The 24160-nt window shown below is 42.6% G+C and overlaps 1 pseudogene; it reads right to left on the bottom strand.

Annotated features, from left to right (window-relative positions):
• The window catches only part of LOC137459468 (protein ECT2-like), a 28436-nt pseudogene extending 5939 nt beyond the window's left edge, over positions 1 to 22497 (bottom strand).
• Positions 22498 to 24160: the final 1663 nt, after the last annotated feature.

The following is a 24160-nucleotide window of genomic DNA, read 5'->3' as shown; positions in this document are numbered from 1 at the left end:
TACAATTTTTCAGCACAATTGGGAGTGTCCTGGGGCAAGAGGGAATGATACATTTATTACAGGAAGATTTCATTTCTATTTAAAAACCCCAACATTTTTCCTTCCTTGTGCTATATGGAATACAAGAGGCTGAAGAGAGGGGATGAACAGATTACATAAATTAAACCACTGCTGAATCAGACTATTTCCTACCCAGGACCAAAAAAGGAAGGAAAAGCACAGACAAGTTTCTTCTAAGCTCCTAGATGACAAGCCAAATAAAACTAAGCTGCTGTTTTGATTACCTTACCTCCCCTGAAACATGCATGTCTTTAAAGATTACAGAGCATCGAATATTGTACGGTAAGAGTACAGTGCAGGAGAGAACACTCCTAGCTTAAACCCCACTTGTTGCACCTCTGTGTACTGCACATTCTCTGCTAATTTGGAGGACCCATATGTAGCCATTCCTACACAATTAACACATCAGCTGAACAGCTCTTGCCCTAATTGGAGAGGAGCTGCTCTTCAAATTGGTAGCTTTCTGGCTGTGGGAAACCTACAGATTGAACTTGTAACAGTGCGAGGAGGCCATTTGCCTCTTTTATTTGATTGTTTTCCTCATTTCATCACTTTAAGGTTTCTGTCTACAGGAGGAATATGCCTCATGTCTCTCACATTATGGTGGCCATGCAGATATGGTGTGCAACAAAGAATTCAACTTCAGACAGAGTTAAACTGAAGTGTATAACTCGTAATGCTGGGATTGTAAATTGAAGCATAGCTGTGAGAGATGCAAGATGAAGACAACTCTGGTTAGGTCTGTAGTGCAGAGTTTAAATTCTTTAGAACTAACTTGTGATGGGGGAAGAGCACAACTCTTCATTTTAAAGTACTTACTAGTTTCTGCAGAAGCTAACTTCCAGGCTGCTTCCTTTTCTGCCTTTTAACCACTCGCTTGCAGATGTGCTAGCACAAACATTTTCTGCTCTACTTCACCTCAGGCACGTCCCCTGTTATCAAGTTCTTCAGTTTCATGCACTTCAAGCCAAAAGGAGGAAAGCTCTTCTAGTCAGCAGTGTGGTTCCAGAGTACTTACTGCATCTGCTTTACAAATGCTGTTAGCCACGTGCCGACACAACATCTTCAACCAGTCTTCTTTAGGAGGTTCTTCAGTTATCATCTGGAAACTCAGCAGCTTGTTGTTGAGTTCTGTAGGAGGCTGCACAACTAAGGCAAAGGCTTTATGGCAATCTACAGTTAATAAAAAGAAGAGGTGAGGAGTTAAGACAAAGAATAATCACTTTGCACATAGCTCAGGAGGGAACTTTCAGTTAACCCTACGTCTGCCAGGATTTGGTGCAAGAATTGTGTCTTTATTTACAAGATAGCTGTTGTGTCACTTGCAAGAGCATTTGAGTTCTGTCCACATCCTCCACCAAGACACTGCAATCAACTAGTCAAGCAACAGTTTATTCACCAAGTAATCTGTGTCATGTAGTTTGTAGACTAGTCAGTCTTTACTAGGAGAGTAGTAAATATCATTTTTGTTCTCTGACTCATGAAATGTTGGACAGCTCATTTCTTTATCAAAAGAGGGCAAGGAAAGCAGGAAAAGTAAAGCAGGAAAGCAAAGACATCAGTACCATGTATGACACATTAACATAGTCAAGTTACAACGGTTTTACTGCTTAAACTTGACAAAAAGAGTGCTGACTTGATAGTTGAAAATTAATCCATTGCTGATACTCCTTTATAGCAGATACAGTTGAAGCATGCTAAACACAGCTGAGAGAAGAAAAAACCCCCAACAAACCAAACCACCAAACACAAACAAACAAAACCCCACACAACAACAAAGAACCAAAGCAACCCACTGCCAATTCTGCAAAGCAGCACTGGAAAGGCTGTGCTAGAAAAGAGTGCGCACAGAGTAGCTGACCTCATCCAAGATTTGCATACTACAGTTTTAGCAAGTCATAAATGGAATGCTTCCAAATGGCTCTCATCACCCAAGTTCCAAAGTAAACTGAAACATTGCACAGTAATGTAAAGAGAATTCTTAAAAGGGAAATACTGAAGTACCAGCTAAAACAGCAGGCAAGCATCACCTTTACCACCTGCCCCCTCTGCCATGTCCATTTTATGTAGGATTTCTATGCTCAGGACAAGACAAAGCAGAACGAGTATGACATGCACACAAACACCTATAGTGAAATATAAAAACCTGTCTCTCTAGAAACCAGTCTGACTTGACTGCTTTAGAAGTCTCCATCAAGGCTGGAACAGTATTGCAGCCTGAGTTCTGCTGCAGGAATACCTAACTCCATTGAAACCCCTACATTCTCAGCACAGCAAAGCAACCACAAAAATTAAGCCATTTAAATCTTGCTTTATAGATGCTAAGCACAGCTTCTCCTGAGCATCACTAATTAAATGAAGATTGGGTTTCACAGCAACATTTGTTTCTGGTCAGTCTAATGCTCTGGACTGAAGTATCTTCTTTTTGTTTCTGTTTTGCAAATCCAGAGCTGTCAGTCGTACCACTTTGTGTAACTCACACTGCCACTGGGCTGGCTTATGTTAATGCCATCCAGCAGCTCTGCCATATTCAGCATCCTGCAGTGATTCTTGAAAAGCCAAAAGGTCTCAATGCAAGGAATGCTCAAGCTCATACACAGCTTCAGACAGAAGCTTATACTAAAAGCACACACAACAAATATACCTCAGCATTCTATCCCATGACAGCAGACCCTTAACACCATGAACCAGTTTTCATTAGCTATCACAGAACCTCAAAACACACAGACCTTCTGTTTCTCTGATGTCTAAGACTTTCTTGATCTGGGAGAGAGGCATCAGAACAACATGCTTAAGAGATGCAGGAGGCCTCGTGTGGCCATGTGGACTCTTGAAAGCACTGATAACTTTATGCTGTTTCCTTGCAATCTGCAGTTAAATAAAAGACAGAAAGAAGTTGTATTGCCATTGTTTTGTCTATTCTTTTACCATCCAGTATACAGGAAGGCAGAGGAAGCCTTGATACAGAAGAATACTCTTAAGGATTATTTTGGTCTACTTACCACATCAAACTTTTAGCAACTCCCTTATCTCACTATCACTCTCTACAGTTCAATTGTCCCAGCTGTTACCCATCAATACACTCACTCAAAAAAAACCTATATACCAAGGAAAGTAATTTTGTATTCCAGATCTCAATTATGTCCTACATAAAAAGCAAGGTCCTTTTGAAACCTGCACAAGGGAGTCTAGATTTGAACAGAAAAGACATTGTGTAAGTTCATGAACCAGGTGCATTACATGTTTAAGTAAGGTGTCTTCAGTTGCTTGTATCTTATACAAGAGGTAAGCCAGGGAGATTAAAACAGTTTCTTTTCTTTTCCTTCTTTTACAAGGAGAGATGAAGCCATGTCAACTAGACCTTGAGGAAAAGTGCACTAGTCACAGCAGCCTTTTGTCTCAGTGCTGCTTAAGACAGCACTAATTTTGGAACACCTCAGAGTGAGTCTTCTACGAAGACGATGTTATGTACTGCTGAAGACATTAACAGTGACTTTCATAGTGTCCTTTACAACCTCAGTTTCTCCACATAAGTTCCAGTATTACTCTTTTTCTTTAGCTCTTCCTAACATACTGTCAAAGGCATTAAACCTGTATTATTTTTGTAGCCTAAGCACAGACCCTAGAGGCCCACTGTTTACTCCCATTAAACATGGCCAAACTTTAGGATGACAAGCATCCTGCTGAGACCAGGCCTCCAGCACTACTACATCCATTGGTACTATTCAAAGTGCTATTCAGCTAAGCATTTCTTAACATATTAAGCTGCCTCTAAGTTTTTGATCTGTCTGCAAGACAATAAAGCCTACATTAACAGCTCTCAGCCATCTAGAAGCAACTAGCTACTTGTGTCGGCTTATACAACAGCTCATGGAAAGGCAGCATCAGCATGTGTTGAGCTATCAGCTTTCCATGACTTAGAATCCTGCTTCCAAGTTTTCAAATTGTACTTGTTTATATTCATATGTAGTGTTAAGCCTTTTATAATTCAGTTCATGAGCTGTACTTACATGGTCATCTTACCTCTAAGCAATCATTGAACAGAAAAAGTGTGACCTGTTCTCCCCTGTCACAGAGGTCATCGCTGAGTGCTACGGTTTCCAATCGCTGAACTAAGCTTCGATGAGAGGACAAGAGATTGGCCTAAGTGATAGAAACAAAAAGCTCATTAAGCATTTAACTCAAGGACTGGATTACTGCTTGCTTACAACTTAACACTGGCAATCTGTTTAAACCAGAACCACTGCAATTGAACCTCAGACACATTTACAAAGGGAACAAAGTAGTGCAGAGATCTGCAGCTGCAGAGAAATTACTTACTGGACATCCATCGGCTTCATAGAACTTCATCAAAGAACTGCCTTTGTGCCTCTGTTTTTCTTTTGTCTTCACTGATGTGCCTGAGGGAAGCATATTGTATTTATTCTTTAATACCAAGCAACAGTAAAAGAATGTACTGCATTTAAAATGTACACAAAGAATAAAGCTAACCAGAGAGATACAGTGTGCACAGCAGCACTAGAAACATAGAAAATCAACGTAGCCAAATACCACATGCTAAGAATCTTGGAAACTTCAGACCTAGAGCAGCATTCTTGCCATGTCAGCAGCTGACATAATTCAGTAAACACCTAATGCCCCTCCTCTGCCCCATAAGATCAGAACTAGGGGCCAACACAATGCAATTCTTTGCAGCCTGGATTTTACCCCTCCAAGTCAAAACTGCAGCTCACCAAGAAGCAGATGCAAGAATAAATTACAACTTAAAAGTTGCTGTTGTTGAAATCAGACAAACATTTACCCAATTAATACAGGAGGTCTCATTGCTGGAGACATGAGCTACACTTCAAAAGAGGTGAGACTCACTACCTAAACAGCTTCAGCTTTAAGCTAATTAACTTGTGGAATGGTGCCAAGAATAGCTAATGCAGGAGCAGGAGAGAAACTAATCTTCCACCAGTAGCATGTCCTTACAGTGGCCTATCTCCTTAGAAGCAAAATTTAGAAGACAAAACAGTGTTTCAGTGTGGAAGGAATAGATAGAGTTGGAACAGAACAGAGGACTTGGGAGGTTCAGCTTCTTGCTGAGGCAGGGAGTAAGCAGAGGTTTAAGGAAAACTGCTGGGTAACAATGCCACATACCACTTTGAGAGCTCTGGCACAGAATGCCAACGTGACAACGGTGACCAAACTAGGCTGAAGAACAAGAATGTCTAATTACCTGGAGACTAGAGTTATGGCAACAACACAACAGGAACAGTTTTGGAGGAGCAGAGAGATCTAGATGTGTAACAGTATGTCTCATACAATGAGCATCACTTATGTCATCACTTCCTTTAAGGACTCGATAGCTCTCTCTAGAGTTATCTTACCTGGGTTCTCTTCTGCTGTATGCTTCTTAATAGCTACAATTGAAAAATAAGAATAAGAAAACCCCACATATATTACAAGTGCCTAAAAACAAATCAGAAAAATTCAGCTTTAGATTGCTCAGTCATAGAAGATTATTTTAACAATAAACAGAAAACCCAAACCAACACAAACCACAGCTATCCTGGAATCCAGATAGCCTTGATTAAGTGGGGAAGTAGGCTGAGCAGCAAGTGTCCATGCATCTCATTAAGAAAAAAACAACCACAAACACACCTACAAGACAAAACCAAGCCCTCAAACTAGTCAAAATTTGCAACAAAAGCACATGGTGATTTTGTTGTAGCACTGAGAGAAGCTTAGAAATCTTTTCCTAAGCAAAGAATGGCATTGTAGGGGTTTTATTATTAGAATCATTACTACAGCAAGTAGCAGATACCAGGTGGAACACCTGAAGCTGTAAGCCTTGTCAATACAAATCACTCTCTAGTTTATGCTAGCTGCATGTGAAGCTCAATTATATTTGCATTTGAAGAGATGAAACTGTTGTCAGAGCAAATGATTTCTCTACTTGAATCCTATGGACGAATACATGAACAAGTGAAATTCAGCCAGAAGTATGTTTCTTCTGTAACTGCCACTGAGCATGATGAACTCCCAGAATCAGCTTTGGTTTTATATGAGAAAAATGGTTGCTAATTATGGCAAAAAGCAAGTATTAGCTTGGTTTTAACACCTTCACAGGCAAATTACTAAAAACCATCACTGGATTACCATTTAGTAGTAGAGCAACACTAGGCAGCCTTTGAACAGGACGGATAAGGAGTTCAGCTAAGCTTTGGCAACCACGTTCAGGTTTAGCTTGGTTTATCTGGGGAAAAGAGGAGAAAGCAATCTTTTCATTTTGTTTTTAACTACACAAAATACTAACAATCCCAGGAGAAAAAAAAAAGCCTTCCTTGAAACTAGCATTGCAGTACAAGCTTGAGAACCATTCCCCATAGTCAGTCATTAACAGATCATGTTACAAACCACATTCTGTACAGTATTTATCGCATGATTTACATTGTCAGAATGTCTTGTTTTGAACTGTCCATATATTATCAACTCCTCAGTCCTTGTTTCAGATGCTAATGTGGCATAGGACAGGGGATGGCCTGTTCTCTTACTCATTTCCTCATCTTTTAGATATCAATACTTGCATATAATTACTGGTACCTCAGAAAAAAAAATGAGCTGAAATCTGTCAGACTGATAGCTCCACTATTGGAGAGGCACTTTTTGGTTATAGAAGAAGAGTTAGAGCTATGATCTAAAGAGCTCAAGTGGCTTAACACTCATCTTCAAATAACACTTTCTCTGAAGATTCTCCTCCTGTTAGATCTCCACTGTTATGTTGCTCTTCGTTAGTCACAAGAATGTTGAGAGATTCGACCTCCCTGGGACTTGACAGCTGCTGAAAGCCAGTTAAAAGCCATTTCAGAAATACAAGTCTTTGAAACACAGGGAGAGGGACCAATGAAGAGCAGCAGCTCTAGCTGTCTGTATAGAAAAAAGAAGATATGTATTTGGGAGAAAGTAATGAAAAAGCGCTTTTCCCAGCAAAACCTACATGGAATCAAGCTGTCTTGTAAGCTGTATAATAGAGGAGGAACTTGGATCTCTTATGAAAGAGTCTTACGAGGAGCTGGAAGGACGGAAGTTCAAATCCTTCCTACTTCTGTCTCACCATGAGATGGTTCACATTGCTCCAAGCTTCCAAAATTCCACATGCTTCTATCTACTGCATTAAGTAGTTTACTTGGTAATGGCCTCCATGTTTTACTAAGGACTTAGTTCTGTAGACACTTCCCTTTAGGAAGGCATGAAACCTTGGCTTCTGTTTTCCACATCTAGTAATAGTCTCCTTGCTCATTTCCAAGAAATTCACAAATGGAGGGTATGTTTTCAACAAGTCCTTTGGCTGAAAGAAACAACTGGTACAGCTCTGCTTCACATATTCTGTACCAGTGTACATATGTTCCTATGCCCTGAGCCATACAAAGCTGCTCAAAGGCACATTGCAGTGAAGAATAACAAACAAATGTGTTGTAAAGCCAGGCGTGTTCACAGAACAAATGAAGACATTTCTGCATGCCAGATGCCCAAGATTCAGTGCTGCTGATTAAATGCAGACTGCTCTCAGAAACCTCCAGGACGTGTGACAATCTTAGCAGCTGCTGAGCAGCTAGAGTACAAGGCAGATTGTCACCTAGCAGGATGCTTTTGGTGAGGATTTTGGAAGTTTCAGACAGGCATTCTCTTCAGCAACTGCAACCACCATTACAAGACATGAAATCATAAGCAGCAATATCTTACTTAGACTGAAAACTGTTCAATGCCAAACACTCTTTGCTTGGAAATGCTCAGGTCAGCAAAAGATACACTGCAGATTGCTTATGTTAAAATGCACTGCAGCCCCAGACATAGTTCTCCTGTTCTGCACATTCTGTACTTGGGAAAACAAGCAGTTCTTATTCACTCACACTTTTCAAGTCTTGAAGGAAAAACACAAGAAGTTCCCATGAATGGCTATTTTCTTAATTATTAATCAAAAGTAGCAGATAGCTAAGGTTACTGGAAGAGCCCTTTCAATGTCAGAGTAAAAAGCATGTCTGTGGTGTTGCAAATTAGTTCTCAATCTCTATCTCTTCAGATTTTTTACCCCCTCACACAAGAGGACAGACAAACTTGACACTGATTACCTACCCAAAATGCATCTAACATGTCCAAGCAGAAAGCACAATCATACAGGCTTGCATTCTTTCTCACTCAGTAGTGCTTTGCTGGTGTTTGCTAGCTCTGATAAACTGATTGTTTATAAGGTAAGACAAGAGCTCATAATAGCTATTTTTAAATGCATTTAAAAAGAAAAGGAAACAATAACTTACATATTTAAGAATGATATCCCCAATACTTTTGCTTTCAGTCCAATTAATCATAAGATCTTCCAAGTCTTCCTAGAATCTATGCAGAACAGGGAGTAAGAAAATGAGATGAATAAACTTCAAAATGCTGTAAGATGGGATCAAGAGTCTGCTGAGCAGACATAATTAGCTTTGTGGTTCCATGCTGACACAAGAGGCAATCCTAAAAGCTGTACATTTTCACATCAAACCCCTTCATCCTGCTGGGAGTTGAAAGCAAGAGACCTCCGACTTACTGAATCTGTAGTTTTGAATCAATGCAAGCAGAGCCCAGCAGTGTAACAGCAATAGCACTCTGCAACAAGGTGATACTGCTGTGTCTACCACACTACAGAACACACCCCAAATGGCTATTTAAAAAAGTATACACAAAAGAGAGGTGAACCAATTCCAATTAGGAGTGTAAAACTAACACAGGACTCTAAGGTCCATACGAGAGGATTGAAACAGAACTAGCATAGCTTTTCCTCACTTGCTGCTCTAGGGCATCCAGGAAAGGGAGACCAAGCTGTTAAGGCTGTATCAGCTTCATAAGGATCAAGCTTATTCACTGTTAGCTAGTAACAGGGACAGGAGGGCACAAGATTCACCTTAGGCAAAGAAGATTCACCATTACTATTGGTTTGTTGCTGCCACTTATCTTATTACACCAAAGATGAAGGAAAACACAAGCATTGCATCTAAGAAGCTTCATCTACACTGCATGCTGCAGAGGAATCCTACTTGACACCTGGATGCCCACGTCAGTGGGCACATATCAGTACCTATTGTAATTAACTAGACTAGATCCCAACAGCTGGGAAAAAACATAAACCCAACAATCAAACAAACCCACTGAATTACACGCAATCTGCAAGTCCCTCTATTTTATAAGCCTACTGTGAAACAGATGGGAACAGACACATGGCATTATTTGAAGGACATTTTATAACCTTCACATTTGAGGAAGACTTGCATTGTAGTCTATTGTGAGACCCAGAGGCAGCTTCAGAGAGCCCCTGCAATCCACATCAAAACAGAAAATAAGGTGAGCCTCGAGAAAACAATTTCATACAGAATTCAAGCAGCTCTTCTTAGGCCTCAGTACCAGGTCAACTGCTTCAGAGGTTGAAGTGCAAGCCAGTTTTATGAGCTGGTTGTTTCTGACAATTGGTTCAAAGCCATTTGAGGAAGGATCACTTTTTCATACTGAATGATAGAAGTCTCACCAAAAGCCCAGGAAAACAACAAATTTTTGTTTGGTTGGTGGGGGTTTGGGGTTTTTTTGGGGGGGAGGGGGGTGGTGGTTTGTTTAGTTTTGTTTTTTTAATTACACAGGTTTATCTATGCTTCCAAGAGTCCTCACTTACTGCTTCAATAGAAACATGTAAGTACAAAGCACTTGTCAGAACTAGACTACATTTGATTCCCTTTTGACTACTTTTGTAGCTCAGTTACAGAAAACCCCCTACAGTATGAGGTACTCAAATGGGAAAGGAGAAGCCAGCTGACAAAGAGCAATATTAGTTGTGTGCACAATGCTCAGACTTCAGATATTTGTAAGTGTTAAACCTTAAAGTGTACTTCAGATTTGCACATCACCCAATAGGTTGAACAGTATGTGCAACAGCACCAGAATGAACCTACACCTATCCAGCAGTACAGCTTAAAGAATTCAAAGTCTGTAGCAAAGCTTCCCCTGCAAGGGAGAACTAGCATCTTACCTTGATTTTGGTATGGACATCATGAATATCTGGAATGCTGCCAAATATGGTCTTAATCTCTTCCTGTGCAAGGATTGCTCCTCCAAGTTGTCCTTCCTTCTCCAGTGGAACTTGAAAGAACTGATGAATTAAGCAAAAAAGTTAATGCTCTCCAATGCACAACAGGGTGTTAAGAAAGTTAGGAAAGCGACAGTGTTTCTCTTCCAGATCAGACTTTGCTGCAGACAAGCTTGAGATGCTCCCGTTTCAAAAGAGTGGGTTAGGGAGGAGTGGCTTTAAAGACAGAGTTTAAAGACAGAGTTTGATCCATCACTACAGCATTACTCCCTTTCATCTTCTTTTCTACTCACACACATCTTAGGTCATTCTTTAAGCAGATATCAGCTGCAAGGGAAAGAAACTCTTCAGCAATTAAGCCCTTCCTGTAAGCTGTTTGCTGTTCTAGTCTCAGACTAACAAAGCAGCCCACATCAAACCATTTCTTCCCCTGCCATCTCTATTCATCAATATCTTACAAATGGGAATCACAAAGATCCTATTTTCCCAAAGCTTGGAATTGCCATAGAAACTACAATTCCACTGCAGATTTCAGACTATAAATTGTATTTCCCAGCCTTTATTCTTAACAGACACTAAGCATTTTTATGTCAATAAAATTACAGGAGACTGCTTACACTGTTTTTATCAACTTTTGATGCACCCAAGCCCTCAAAAGCCTGCAGATCACAGCCTGAAAAGAATCATTGATGCAAACATGAGATATTCAAGATGAGGCTCAACAGGGCTCTGGGCAACCTGATCTACTGCAGGGGAAGTTGGACTAGATGACCTTTGAAGGTCCCTTCCAACCCAGACCATTCTATGATTCTATAGCTTCTTACAGCTGCCCTGCACTTGCTTACCTGAATGATCATTGTTAGGATATCAACGTCGTTGCTTTCTGTCTGATACAATTCCTTTGCAATTTGCCATCTTGCAGACTGCTTTACTGGAAGAGGAGTTGAGTTTTTGGAAGGTCTTGCACAAGATTTTGGCGTATCTGATAAAGAGATATTCCCAAAAGAAAAGAAAACTTTATTACAATAAAGTCCCTAATAAGCTCAGCATCAAAGACAGAAATAAACCTTCAGAATTTCCAAGGAAAGAGAGTTTGGGTTTGTTTTGTTTAAAGGCTGTTCTGCAGGTTATTGGATAGCCATGAGAGCTCTTTCTAGAAAAAGGCTTTATTACACCCTAATTAATTATAGAACAAATTAGACTGAAACCAGGAAGCCATTGAGGGGCAGGTCAATGACTCAGCCCTGTTGTGTTTACTAGGAAGTAAGGATTAGGTGCTGAGCATTAGTCATACCTAACATACCAAAATATTTCTCTGTTTTCACTTTGCCACATAAACAATTATTCTTCAGCTGTTTGCCATCCTTGCAGTGAGTATGAAGCTCATTAGAAATCAGTCCTTGAACACTTACATTCCTCTGGGGGGGATGGGAAAGTCACAAGTCCTTTCCCTTAAAGCTAAAGCCAAAGTGGACCTGGAGCAGCCCATTACTTTTACATACACGCTCATGTATTAGATCTCAGAAACCTGTACTTGCTCATTCTGATGTCAAAGCTCATTACTATCACAGCTGCTATGAAAGAAGTACCTCATCTGCTGTGTTCAAAACAGCACTTGATCTGAAACTGTCTGCTGGTGGTGGAAGAGAATTCTGTACCAGGGGTTGCAACAGCTCTACCATGATCCAAGAAAGCTGATCTATTCCTCCCAAACTGTCACTTGCAGACTGTGCTTTGAGATGTTCTTTGACTCCTATAGAGAGGCCTTTTTAAAGCAGTAGAAGCTCCAGATTCCTCCTCTGTGGAGCAGAACTGGGACCTTTTCTTAATTCATTTTACAAAAACCTGGATAAGCTTTTGCCTCACACAAAATTCTGCAGTTTCCTCTTTGCCACAAGAGCCATGTACAGAGATGCTAAAAGCTCTTTGCCAATGAACTCATCAAAACCAGCTGGTGATTTATATTCTTGTGAAGTTTTGGACATGACAGTTTGCTGGCACAAATCCTGTTATCTCAACTGTACATTTCAAAGAGCCAGGAGTGGGCTTTGCAGGAATTTTCCCTTTAATTTCTTTAGAAAAGAATCTTTGTTCTCCTTTCTCCAAGAATCCTACTGAAGAGGTTTTTAGATTATTTACTGTTAACCTCATTGCTTACTTGCTGCAGATTTTCAGCAAAGTACTTGAAGCATTTTGGAGCAACACTTTACTGTACTTCATATTAACTCCCTATCTTTTCCTTTGGATATGGTCAAGAGAGTAGAGCAGAAGTCTTACAGGCATTTGAGAAAACTCTGGTTGCTTAGCCTGGAGAAAAAGAGGCTGAGGGAAGATCTCACGCTCTACAATGCCCTGAAAGGAGGCTGTAGCAAGGTGGGGGTCAGTCCTTTTTCCCAAGCAACAGATGTTTGGATGAGAAAGTGACCTGAAGTTGTGCCAAGGAAGGACTGGATATTAGGAATATTTCCTCACTGACAAGGGCTGGAAGAGGCAGCCCAGGGATGTAGTGGAGGGATTTAAAAAGATACGAAGATGGTGCTGAAGGACAAGGTTTAGTGGTGACCTAGCAGTGCTGGGTGAACTGCTGGCATTCATGACCTTGAACTAAAACAGTTCTGATTCTCTAATATGAATATGCTTCCTGCAGTGACAGGAGGCAGCCTGGCCTCTGTCTGAACTCTTCACTCCAATTCTTTCTGCACACTTAGGAAATCTTTGGCAAAACTTGCAAGACTTCCACACCACAACTGTTACCACTCATATACAGAGAGCTCTTCAACATTGCAAGCGCGTCTGAAGGGTTTCAGCTCCACCTCCACTGGCAGTGCTTGACTCGGGAGCGTTAGAGATATCCAGCCAGGAGCCGATAGAAAGCGAATGTTCAGCTGAAGGGCGTTTGCGAGGAGGAAATGGCGCCATGTCTGTTTCTCTGCTCAGCTGGGCAAGAGGCTCTCTCAAACGGCGTCTTTTGCGATTGCTGTTTGGAGTGCTCAGAGAAAGCAGTGACACAGACTTCTTGAGGCCAGGACTGTCTGACTGCAGTCAAACAAAGTTTAGTTTAGTGTTTCACCCACTGTGTCCAGCTCAAGTGAGCGCAAAGGGAAGTGAATTGTGGAGATCGGCACACAATGCAGCTCCTCTTAGGGAAGCCAAGAGGAAACGAGCAAAGCCTCTTACTTATTTTTCAAACTGGAAGCCATGCTAATATTTTGTTGGACTAAAAGTAAGTACAACCTTTTGGAAGCAGAGCCTCTTACTTATTTTTTAAACTGAAAGCCACACTAGTATTCTGTTGGATTGGAAGCAAGTTCAACCTTTTGGCAGCAGAAATGAGGTTGTGTTGGTTTTTCCCCAAATTTGTATTCTATGTATAAAATTAATAATGGATGATCTGGAATTTAAGTGCTGCTTTAAAAGATTTGATCTCTAGCCCCACACACACTGCTGTGCATGCTGATTTTACCCCCAAACATATGCTGTGTCAGGAGAGTTCAACATGCCTTCGCAAATAAATACATGGACTCTCCGGCTCTGGCATCCATTTGAATGGCAGGGCTCATTAGGAGGGCTTTAAACTAGGTCTGAAGGGGGTGGGTGAGGCAATCGGTCCCTCTGCAGAGGTAAGAGTAGGGCACAAGGTAGGGTCAATTGAGAAGTCAGGAACCAATGCACGCAGCCTGGGCAACAAGCAAGAGGAGTTGGAGGTCCTAATCCATCAGGGCGACTATGATATAGTCGCCATCTCAGAAACTTGGTGGGACAGCACCCACGATTGGAGTGCTACACTGGGGGGTTATAGGCTCTTTAGGAGAGACAGGTGAGGGAGAAGAGGAGGAGGGATGGCTCTGTATATTAGAGAGTCACTCTCTGCCACACAACTTGAGGTGGAAGATGAAGGAGTTGAGAGCCTGTGGGTCAAAATCAGAGGACAGCCTAACAAGCCTGACATCCTGGTTGGAATCTGTTACAGACCACCCAACCAGGATGAGGAGGCTGATGAAGTATTCTACAAGCAGCTGGAGGCCGTCTCAAGATCATCAGATCTTGTCCTTGTTGGAGACTTCAACCTCCCAGATATCTGCTGGGAACTTCATTCAGCAGGGAGGAGGCAGTCCAGAAGATTCCTGGAGTGAATGGAGGACTGCTTCCTGACACAGCTGTTAAGCGAGCCTACCAGGGGACAGGCTCTGCTTGACCTGCTGTTCTGCAATAGGGAAGGGCTGGTGGGAGACGTGATCGTGGGAGGCTGCCTAGGGTGCAGTGACCACGAGATAGTGAAGTTTTCAATATGCAGGGAGCTAGGGAGGAGCACCAACAGAACCTTCACCTTGGACTTCCGAAGGGTGAACTTCAGCCTATTTAAGAAACTTGTCTGCAAAGTCCCCTGGGTACCAGCCCTCATGAACCAAGGGGTTCAGGAGGGTTGGACCTACTTCAAACAGGAGCTCTTGAAGGCACAGGAACTGGCGGTTCCCATGTGCTGAAAGGCAAGCCGGCGGGGAAGGCAACCGGCCTGGATGAGCAAGCAGCTCCTGGAGGATTTAAGGGGGAAGAGGAGGCTGTATCACGTTTGGAAGGAGCGGAAGGCTTCTCGAGGTATGTTCAAGGAAGCTGTTAGATTATGTAGGAATAAAATTAGGGAGGCAAAGGCCCAGCTGGAACTGAAGCTGGCCACCACAGTCAAAGACAATAAAAAGCATTTTTATTAATATATTAACAATAAGAAGAAGGGCAGGAAGAACCTGCACTCCCTAGTGGACCTGGAGGGGAACACGGTGACTGAAGACGAGAAAGCTGAGGTCCTGAACACCTTCTTTGCCTCAATGTTTAACAGCAAGGCAGGAGTTCAGGACGAGTGGCCTCCGGAGCTGGGCGATGGGGTCAGGGAGCAGTGTAATGCCCCGGAAATCCATGAGGAATTGGTTTGGAACCTGCTGAGCCACTTGGATATTCACAAGTCCATGGGACCGGATGAGATCCATCCTAGGGTGCTGAGAGAGCTGGCGGATGTGCTAGCTAGGCCACTCTCCATCATTTTCCTCCAGTCCTGGCTCACAGGTGAGGTCCCAGATGACTGGAAACTGGCCAATGTGGTCCCCATCCACAAGAAGGGTCAGATGGAGGAACCTGGAAACTACAGGCCGGTCAGCCTGACCTCAGTGCCAGGGAAAGTGATGGAGCAGATTATCCTGGCGGCAATAACTGCGGACCTGAAGGATGGCCAAGGGCTCAGGTCCAGCCAACATGGATTCAGGAAGGGCAGATCCTGCCTCTCCAACCTGATCTCTTTCTATGATCAGGTGACCCGTCTGGTGAATGTGGTCTACCTGGACTTCAGCAAGGTCTTTGACACCGTCCCCCACAGCAAACTTCTGGCCAAGCTGTCAGCCTGTGGATTGGACCATTACACTCTGTTCTGGGTTAGGAACTGGCTGGAGGGCCGGGCCCAGAGAGTGGTAGTGAGCAGTGCCACATCCAGCTGGCGGCCAGTCACTAGTGGTGTCCCCCAGGGATCAGTGCTGGGCCCTGTCCTCTTCAACATATTAATCGATGATCTGGATGAAGGGGTAGAGTCAGTCATCAGCAAGTTTGCAGATGACACCAAGTTAGGGGCAGATGTTAGTCAGTTAGAGGGTAGAAAGGCTCTGCAGAGGGACCTCGACCGACTGGTGAGATGGGCAGAGTCCAATGGGATGGCATTCAACAAGTCCAAGTGCCGAGTGCTGCACTTTGGCTACGGCAACCCCATGCAGAGCTACAGGCTGGGGTCGGAGTGGCTGGAGAGCTCCCAAACAGAGAGGGACCTGGGTGTGCTGATCGACAGCCACCTGAATATGAGCCAACAGTGTGCCCAGGTGGCCAGGAGGGCCAATAGCATCCTGGCCTGCATTAGGAATAGTGTGGCCAGCAGGAGCAGGGAGGTCATTGTGCCCCTGTACTCTGCTTTGGTTAGGCCACATCTTGAGTACTGTGTCCAGTTCTGGCCTCCTCAATTTAAGAAGGACACTGAGACACTTGAACGTGTCCAGAGAAGGGCAACAAGGCTGGTGAGAGGCCTTGAACACAAGCCCTATGAGGAGAGGCTGAGGGAGCTGGGATTGTTTAGCCTGGAGAAGAGGAGGCTCAGGGGTGACCTTCTTGTTCTCTACAACTACCTGAAGGGTGGTTGTAGCCGGGAAGGGGTTGGCCTCTTCTCCCAGGCAACCAGCACCAGAGCAAGGGGACACAGTCTCAAGCTGTGCCAGGGGAGGTTTAGACTCGAGGTGAGGAGGAAGTTCTTCACCGAGCGAGTCATTCGGCATTGGAACCGGTTGCCCAGGGAGGTGGTTGAGTCATCAACCCTGGAGGTGTTCAAGGGGAGATTGGATGTGGCACTTGGTGCCATGGTCTAGTCATGGGGTCTGTGTTGATAGGTTGGACTTGATGATCCTCGAGGTCCTTTCCAACCTAAGCGATACTGTGATACTGTGATACTGTGAATGCTTCCCCAGAACCACTACAGGAAAACAGAAAATGCACATGAAGAACACGTTGCAGAGCTTTACCCAACATTAAAATTATTCAAAGAGTACATGTATGACAGTAAGGTAGTTTGCATGCTAAATGCAAGCATTTGGCTTATCCCAAAATGTATCTCACATACCAAGCACTACATATCAAGATTCTCTCAAGAATTGCTTAGCACTCGCCTCTTGCTTCACAACAGAGAGGTTTTTTTTGAAGGTTCAAACGGAAGATCTTTCACTGTATTTTCTTCAACCACTAAGTGCGGACATCTTTCATCACCAACTGGTAAATAATGTCCTCCTAGATTAAAAATAGGCCAAATTAGTAAGACTGAAGAATATCATTAGAAAACAATAGCTCACGTGACAGTTCTGTAGCACCTATCTCCAAGAGTAGAGCCAAACAAGAGATGAACTCCTTCCGTGAGCTGACCAGATGCTGGGCTAACAATTCCAAGTCTTTTACCTATGATGGTTTGTATCAAAGTTGCAAACATAGTACAATGTGAATTATGTAAAGATAAAACACAGAAAACTGATTATGAAAACTGAAGGAGAACATATATACTATGTAGCAACTTTGCCAGGATGTCTTCAAGCATCTTATTTTATTTAATTGCCTGGTTTCAAACAGCCTAGGAAGTGTGAAGTCTTCAAGAGCTACCAGAAGTTGTGCTTACACTGGTATCTGAAAATCAATTTATAGCTCTAAATTGAAGAGTCTTCATCAATACTTCAGGATTCATGGTCCAGCATTTCAGCTTCAGCTATAAATTTATCAGCCATAAACCCCCTTCTCTCTGCAAGTCAGGTTTCATAAACAATAACCTTGCATTTCTGTCATTTCTTCCATGTTAGCTTTCTCATCATCAGAGAATACAAGGAAACTTAACATGCAATCCTGGAAGGGAGGAATCTTGAACTGGTCCAGAGAAGGGCCACAAGGATGATCAGAGGGCTGAAGCACCTCTCCTGTGAGGACAGACTGAAGGAGTTGGGGCTGTTCAGTCTGCAGAAGAGAAGGCTCCCAGGTGACCTAATTGTGGCCTTCCCGTATCTGAAGGGGGCCTACAGGAAGGCTGGGAAAGGACTTCTCAGGATCTCAGGTAGTGATAGGACTAGGGGGAATGGAATGAAGCTGGAGGTGGGGAGATTCAGGCTAGATGTGAGGAGGAGGTTCTTCACCATGAGAGTGGTGAAACCTTGGAATGGGTTGTCCAGGGAGGTGGTTGGGGCCCCATCCCTGGAGGTGTTTAAGCCCAGGCTGGATGAGGCTCTGGGCAGCCTGATCTAGTGTGGGGTGTCCCTGCCCATGACAGGGGGGTTGGAACCAGATGATCCTTGTGGTCCCTTCCAACCCTGAATGATACTATGATACTGTGATACTATTCCTGAAGTCAACATCAGCTGCACAGAAATCACTGCAAGAAAACAAACAAAAGAAAAACAATTCCCAACAATGTCACTATCAGGACTATTTAAACATCTTCCCACACTGCAAGTGAACAGGGTGCAAGGTTAAGGCTGAAAGAAAATAAATACCTGCATTTTATTCCTTTTCTCCCAAGCCTTATAAATCCATTCAGGTTTCACAATAGGCTTACCAAGACTTCCAGCAACCTACAAAAGACAAAAAGCACAAAGTTCTACCAAGAAAGTATTTCCATTTGTCTTTCCCACACCAAGAAAAATTTCTATCTTTGCTTTCGCTTTGAGACACTACAAAAAGTTAACGTATTAATTCTTCACTGACTAGTAGAGCTGATCAATAGCTCAATAGCTATTTTAACACCTACTCAAAAGTGCACCATCTTCTTAGTCTCATCACTCAGAAAAACAACGTAGAAGCAAAGCTCTGTTTCAGTGGCATACAGAATCCTCCTCCTGCTTTTGAAACTTAAGACGACAAACATTCCAGCCTGAGGTTACCAAAGAGAAATCAACTGTTCCAAAGGTAACTTCTACGATAAAGTTTTCCCACTTTTTCCCCTTTGGGTAGGCAGAAAAGTGTTTGAACAGAGTTAGAAAGTAGGTCTTCTCTTCCAAATGGAAGGTTAGAAAGACAGACTAAGAAAAAAGCAAGAGCCAGCTAACAATTCAAACAGGGGGGAGTCAAGGCACAGAGGCATTTCTATGTCAAGTTCCACTGTACAAAAACCTGTAAAACTCCTACTTGTGTCAACTGGACATACATGTCCTGAAAGATTCCTTTTTGGTGTGGTCAAAAAACTCCCACCCCTAACAAATATTTACACATAAAGGAAGATTTGAAAGTTCACACAAGACAAGCTAAAAATCATTTGTAAAAAAGAAGATGCAGGCAAATTGAGTACTAAAGCTTTTTCAAGTTACCTTGAAGTTTGTTTGGACAGACAATTCCAACTAGGTGTGTTGATACATAAACACTTGTTCATGGCTGAACCAATGTTTATCAATAGCTTAAGTACTTCAACATTTTGGTTCTTGCCGTTTACTCTACTTGTCCGTTTCACAGTCTCTGCATTCAGGCAATTTGTATTATTTAGATCTTTTAACAGAGACAAAAACATGTCAAACCTCAACACCAGATGGAGGTGAACTCACCATTACAAGTCACTTTTGTTAGTACAGGAATAAACCCCTGCAACTGACAAGCTGAAGTATAATTTACACACTTGGTCTACAAAAAACCAAATTCTGTAAGTTTCCATGAAGCACCAGCTCCAGCTTACATACTCTGAATCTGTCTCCATGTGTTGAGATAGCCACCAGATAGGTAACTTTTGAGCAAAAGTCCTTTCCAATAGTCCCACCCATATGATGAACCAGGGTCACCAGCTTCACCTGAATAAGAAAGGTGAAATCAGTTTTTAGAATCTTGTGAAGCTTACAGTGCAGAGTGAGAGCAGTACAAAAACAGTTTACAAAGCAAAGCTACAAAAGGTTACATTCAGTGCCTAGGAATAGAAATGCTCCAATTTGTTCTTAAAACAACTTGTTCACACATCTACAGGAGAAGAAATAGTTCCTACAGGGGAAGAACTATTAACTTTACTATTTGTGTTTGGGTTTTTGTTTGTTTTTAAACATTTAATCCAGCCTGACTATGTAGCTTGAGGAAGACTACCCAAGCCACCAGTACTCTTGTGAACACCATACATATGCCTCCACTTTTTCCACACACCATAGATTTGAAGCACATTTCTCCCCATTGATGTAGTCAATTTTATCTGAAGGGGAAATTGCCAGAACTGACATAGGATTGTGATTTGTCCAAGCCAAAACTGGCAGATCAAACTTAACTATCCCTAACACTAGGCAAAGGCTTCAGGTTTGAGATTTTTTTTTCCCAGATAAAGATGTGGATTGTTGATTCCCAAGTGTCCAAGAGTGAAACTGCATGTCAGCTGCATCACTGACATGGAAAAGAGAATTGCTAGAGGATCAAACCACATCAGACCTACACATGTGAAGAATGAAGTCCCAATAGCACAACAACAGGATAGCATGGCAGCAAGATAATATCTGCAAGTGCTCTGAACAGGACTACAATGCTTTGCATGATTTCACTACCACCTGTGCAAGAAAGAGGACACTATTGGGTAAACACCATCTTATCTGAAGCCTCAATCTGCAAATCTTTAAGTCCTACTGAATTAAAGATGTTTGATGTCACTCAACAGATAAAAAAAGTGACCAAAAATGGCATCATCCACAAAATGACTTGACCAGGGAAACAGTTTTACTTCCATCCTCAAATATTGCTGCCTCTGAACTGCAACAAAACAGAACAATAATTCATTCTCCTCATACAAGTTCAGTCATGGTTAAACTCTATGGGTGACAGAAGAATATATTGAAATCCAAAGGGCAAAGGTCTTACCAACTCCTCTTTCTTTCTGAATCCAGTAAAGCACAGTACCAAGTTCAACATACTTGTACAGTACAGTGGACGACAAGAGAAAGGCAAAGGCTGAAAGTAAGAAGTAAGGTGATTAGTGAAAAATACTGCTTCCACTCAATTTGTAACCTTAACTGTAATGGTGCTATTGTTACTAGTTTAAAAACACACCAGGCACTAGTGCAAGTCTATGTACTCAGTTATACCTCAGTTCCTAACCTGCCAGTGTTCTGCTAAAGCAACTGAAGCACCCCATTCACAAGTAGGATTCCATCTTTTTTTCCCTCCCCAATCCCTCCCCATCTAGAAGTCAACCCAGGAAATATTGAGTGTCTGCTGGGGCATCATTTATGTGCTGCCTTTCCTAACGGCACCATCCCAACTAGCAGGTCAACAACTGTGACAATTACTGCAGTAGCTGCATCCATATTCCTGTTTGCCTGTGCTTTCTTACTACATGCAACATTCTAAAATGCTATTAGAAGTTTGCCTCTCTTGAAATTCTGTTGCTGAGAGTATTTATGATTGACCAAAGGAACATGGATTCTATTTTGAATGCTTAATATTTACAACTCAATGCACCAGAGAACTACTCTGGTGCTTTCAGAGGGCACATACCTCTCCCTTTTGTGCACAGTGCAGCACTACTGGAGGTCCAATGACTCGGCAGTCTGCTTTGCAGAGGTTGTTAAAGAGAGGATCCTGGAATTCTGACACAACAAAGACAGTCTCAAACTCCAGGGAATCAAACTCTCCAAGCTCTTCTACTGTGTCTGTCTTTAGGTAGGGCACTTTAATTTCCTTGATGGAGATGAATGAGAAAGCATTATCCAGGCAACAGACTTATCCAGATTTTTATTCTGGACCTTTGGAACAAAATGTATGATTCAGATTTCAGAGATAGACAGACTCTTAGGATTTGGGAAAGCTGAAAGAGATGCACTGCTCTCTAGCATAAGAATAGCTATGAACTGCACCTACCAAAAAAGTCTGTTTCTGATGAATAAGAATTCTAGAGACTTCAGCAGTTTACAGAGCAGTTCACAGTGATAATATAGTATTGGAAATATCTGGGTAGGAGAAAACCCCAAACTAAGCACAAAAAAAGAAATGAGATTTCAGACTGTCAGAATGGCTTAAGGTACTTCTGGATGCTACTAGAAAGTAGTATCCAGCTTGCAGCAGTGTTGCATAAGCTGTAAAGAACAGGAGTGGCTTCTGTCCATTGCTTGATATCTGTAAGGGTTCTAAAATAGTGGTCTGTTCCAATTTCAATGATTGGGTCCAAATTTTATTTCCTATGTTCATCACATGAAGAAACAGAAAACCACTTCTTACATCTCATTTTCAATGCAACTTTTAATTGAAAGGGAAGTCAATTAACCAATCAGGGTTGGTTCCTAGCAAAACCGTGTGTGCTGACTGAACACAAGCATGCAGTCGAATGTCTGCATTGCTATTTCCACTCCTCTGTTAGAAAACACCACGAATTAGGAGCTGCAGATATTACTTCCATAGAGGAGAAAGTGTTTGAAAAGAAAAAGTAAGTGCCAGTTTTCACAAGCTTTAGGTGACACCATAAGAACCATTAGCACATGTTGTGACTGTTATGCCCAATTAATAGATATTAAAGCGTGTGCACATCTCAGTCCCAGCGCTGCACGCAACCACCTGTGCTTAATTGCATGACACACCAGATGAATAATACTTGTCATTAGTTTTTCTTCTGATTTATCAGGACTAGTTGTCTTTATCTTTATAACTGGTACTTCCATTATCTTAAGGGTCTGTGGAAGAGGAGAGCTTTAGTGTAGAACCAAACTGGTTATTGGAAATTTAAAAGCACACCATCTCATTTCTTTTACCCGAGACTCACACACCTCCAAGGCCTTCAAAAGCTCCTCACATCTCCCTGCTTCCTGAACCAAAACCACTCTGGTTTCTATTTGAGGCATTGCTTCTGTTTATAGAGAAGGAGAATACTCATATTTTAAGAGCAAAATCCATGCTGGGTCTAAATCAAGCAGTAGTGCATAGAACAATACAAGCAGACTGCATCCTTTCAAGACAACTTATTTATCAGCAGCAAACATGAAAATAAATGTTACTTCCAGAGGCCTGTCCTTTAGTTAAGACATATGCAAATGACCACAGAGCCTGAACTTCCTAGTGTATGGTGAAACAAGATCCTGCAACTCATGACCTTAGAGTCAGAGCAAAATGTGAGCGTTTGAGGTTGTGCCTTTAACAAAGGGACACCATGGCCGAATGTTTTAGAAACAAGACAGGTCTAAACTAATTTCATTGGTGGAGAAGCAGAAGCACTGCCTTCAGTTTTGATTCCCAGTGAGACTGGTCTCACTCAGTCTCACACTTTCTCCCCCTCCTTCTGCAGCTCACAGCTTCTGGGCTTTCGGCCAGACTGACCTTGAAAAAGATAAGGCCTCTGCTAACACATCTGCTCTAACCATATTCTGCTTTTCATTAACAATTATTCCTTTTTCTCTCTTTCTAACCCTCTTTGGGGAAAAAGGGGAGAGAAGGGGATACAGGGGGAAACCCTTCCTCCTGGTGGGGGAGGGGAATCTCATTCCTGTGTTACTTTGTTGTATATTTCTGTGTATATATTGTAAATGCTGTAAATTGTGTACACATATATATATCCTGCAGCCCTGCTTGCAAATATAGCACATCCCCTTGCTAATCCAGCTGTGGGTTTTTTTCCCTTTCTTTCAATTTTCTTCCCTTTACGTACAGGGGGGGAAGAAGTCTTGAGGCCTTCCCCTCAACCCTCGACATTTTGTTTTCTTGGCTTCCCAACATGCAGCCGATAATTAGCTTAATTTATTGCTTTACTGCTTTATTGCTTTAGTGTTTTACAGCCAGATGAGCAAACATGGAGGTGCTGGGGATAGTGGAGCATTTATTGTTTTCAAGTTTTGGGGCTCTGGTCTGCAGATATTGTTTGGGTTTGATTCTGGATTCCCTGGGTAAATATTTGGTGTGGACAATTTATCTGTGGTTTCTGTACAGGGTCAGACTATGGTATGGAAAAGGTGTGGATTCCTTGTGGCCAGCCAGATACAGGAACGTGACCTCTAGCACTCTCCCCATTGAGATACAAGAGTTTAAGATCCCAGTGGAGGAAAGAGTAACTTTAAGTGATGGCTGGGATGCAAAGGTGATTTACCTGATGTGTATAATCCTGCTCTGGGTGATAATTAACGTGTATCTGCTCATTTCTCTGCGTCGGGAGAGGAAGGGATCCAGACCGTGGTTTGTTATTAAAACTAGATCACTGGCCCTGCTGGCCACACTTCTCTTGCTGCAGCCCAGGCTCTGCTTGGCTCTCTGGGCTGCAAGTGCTCCCTGCTGGCTCCTGTTGAGCTTCTCCTCCCCCAACACCCCCAAGGCCTTTTCTCCAGGGCTGCTCTCCAGCCAGTCCCTGCCCAGCCTGTATCAGTGCCTGGCATTGCCCTGCCCCAGCTGCAGGACCTTGCCCTTGGCCTTGCTGAACCTCATGAGGTTGGCTTGGGCCCAGCTCTGCCATGCAGTTGGCTGACCCTTGAGGTCCCTTCCAACCCTGACAGTTCTGTGATTCTGTTCTGTGATCCAACC

The sequence above is a fragment of the Melanerpes formicivorus genome, unplaced genomic scaffold, assembly GCF_026170545.1.
Source record: "Melanerpes formicivorus ecotype bairdi unplaced genomic scaffold, bMelFor1.0.p_v2 SCAF_365, whole genome shotgun sequence".
NCBI lineage: Eukaryota > Metazoa > Chordata > Aves > Piciformes > Picidae > Melanerpes > Melanerpes formicivorus.
The sequence above is the reverse complement of the archived record's forward strand: the minus strand, read 5'-3'. Positions and strand labels throughout refer to the sequence as shown.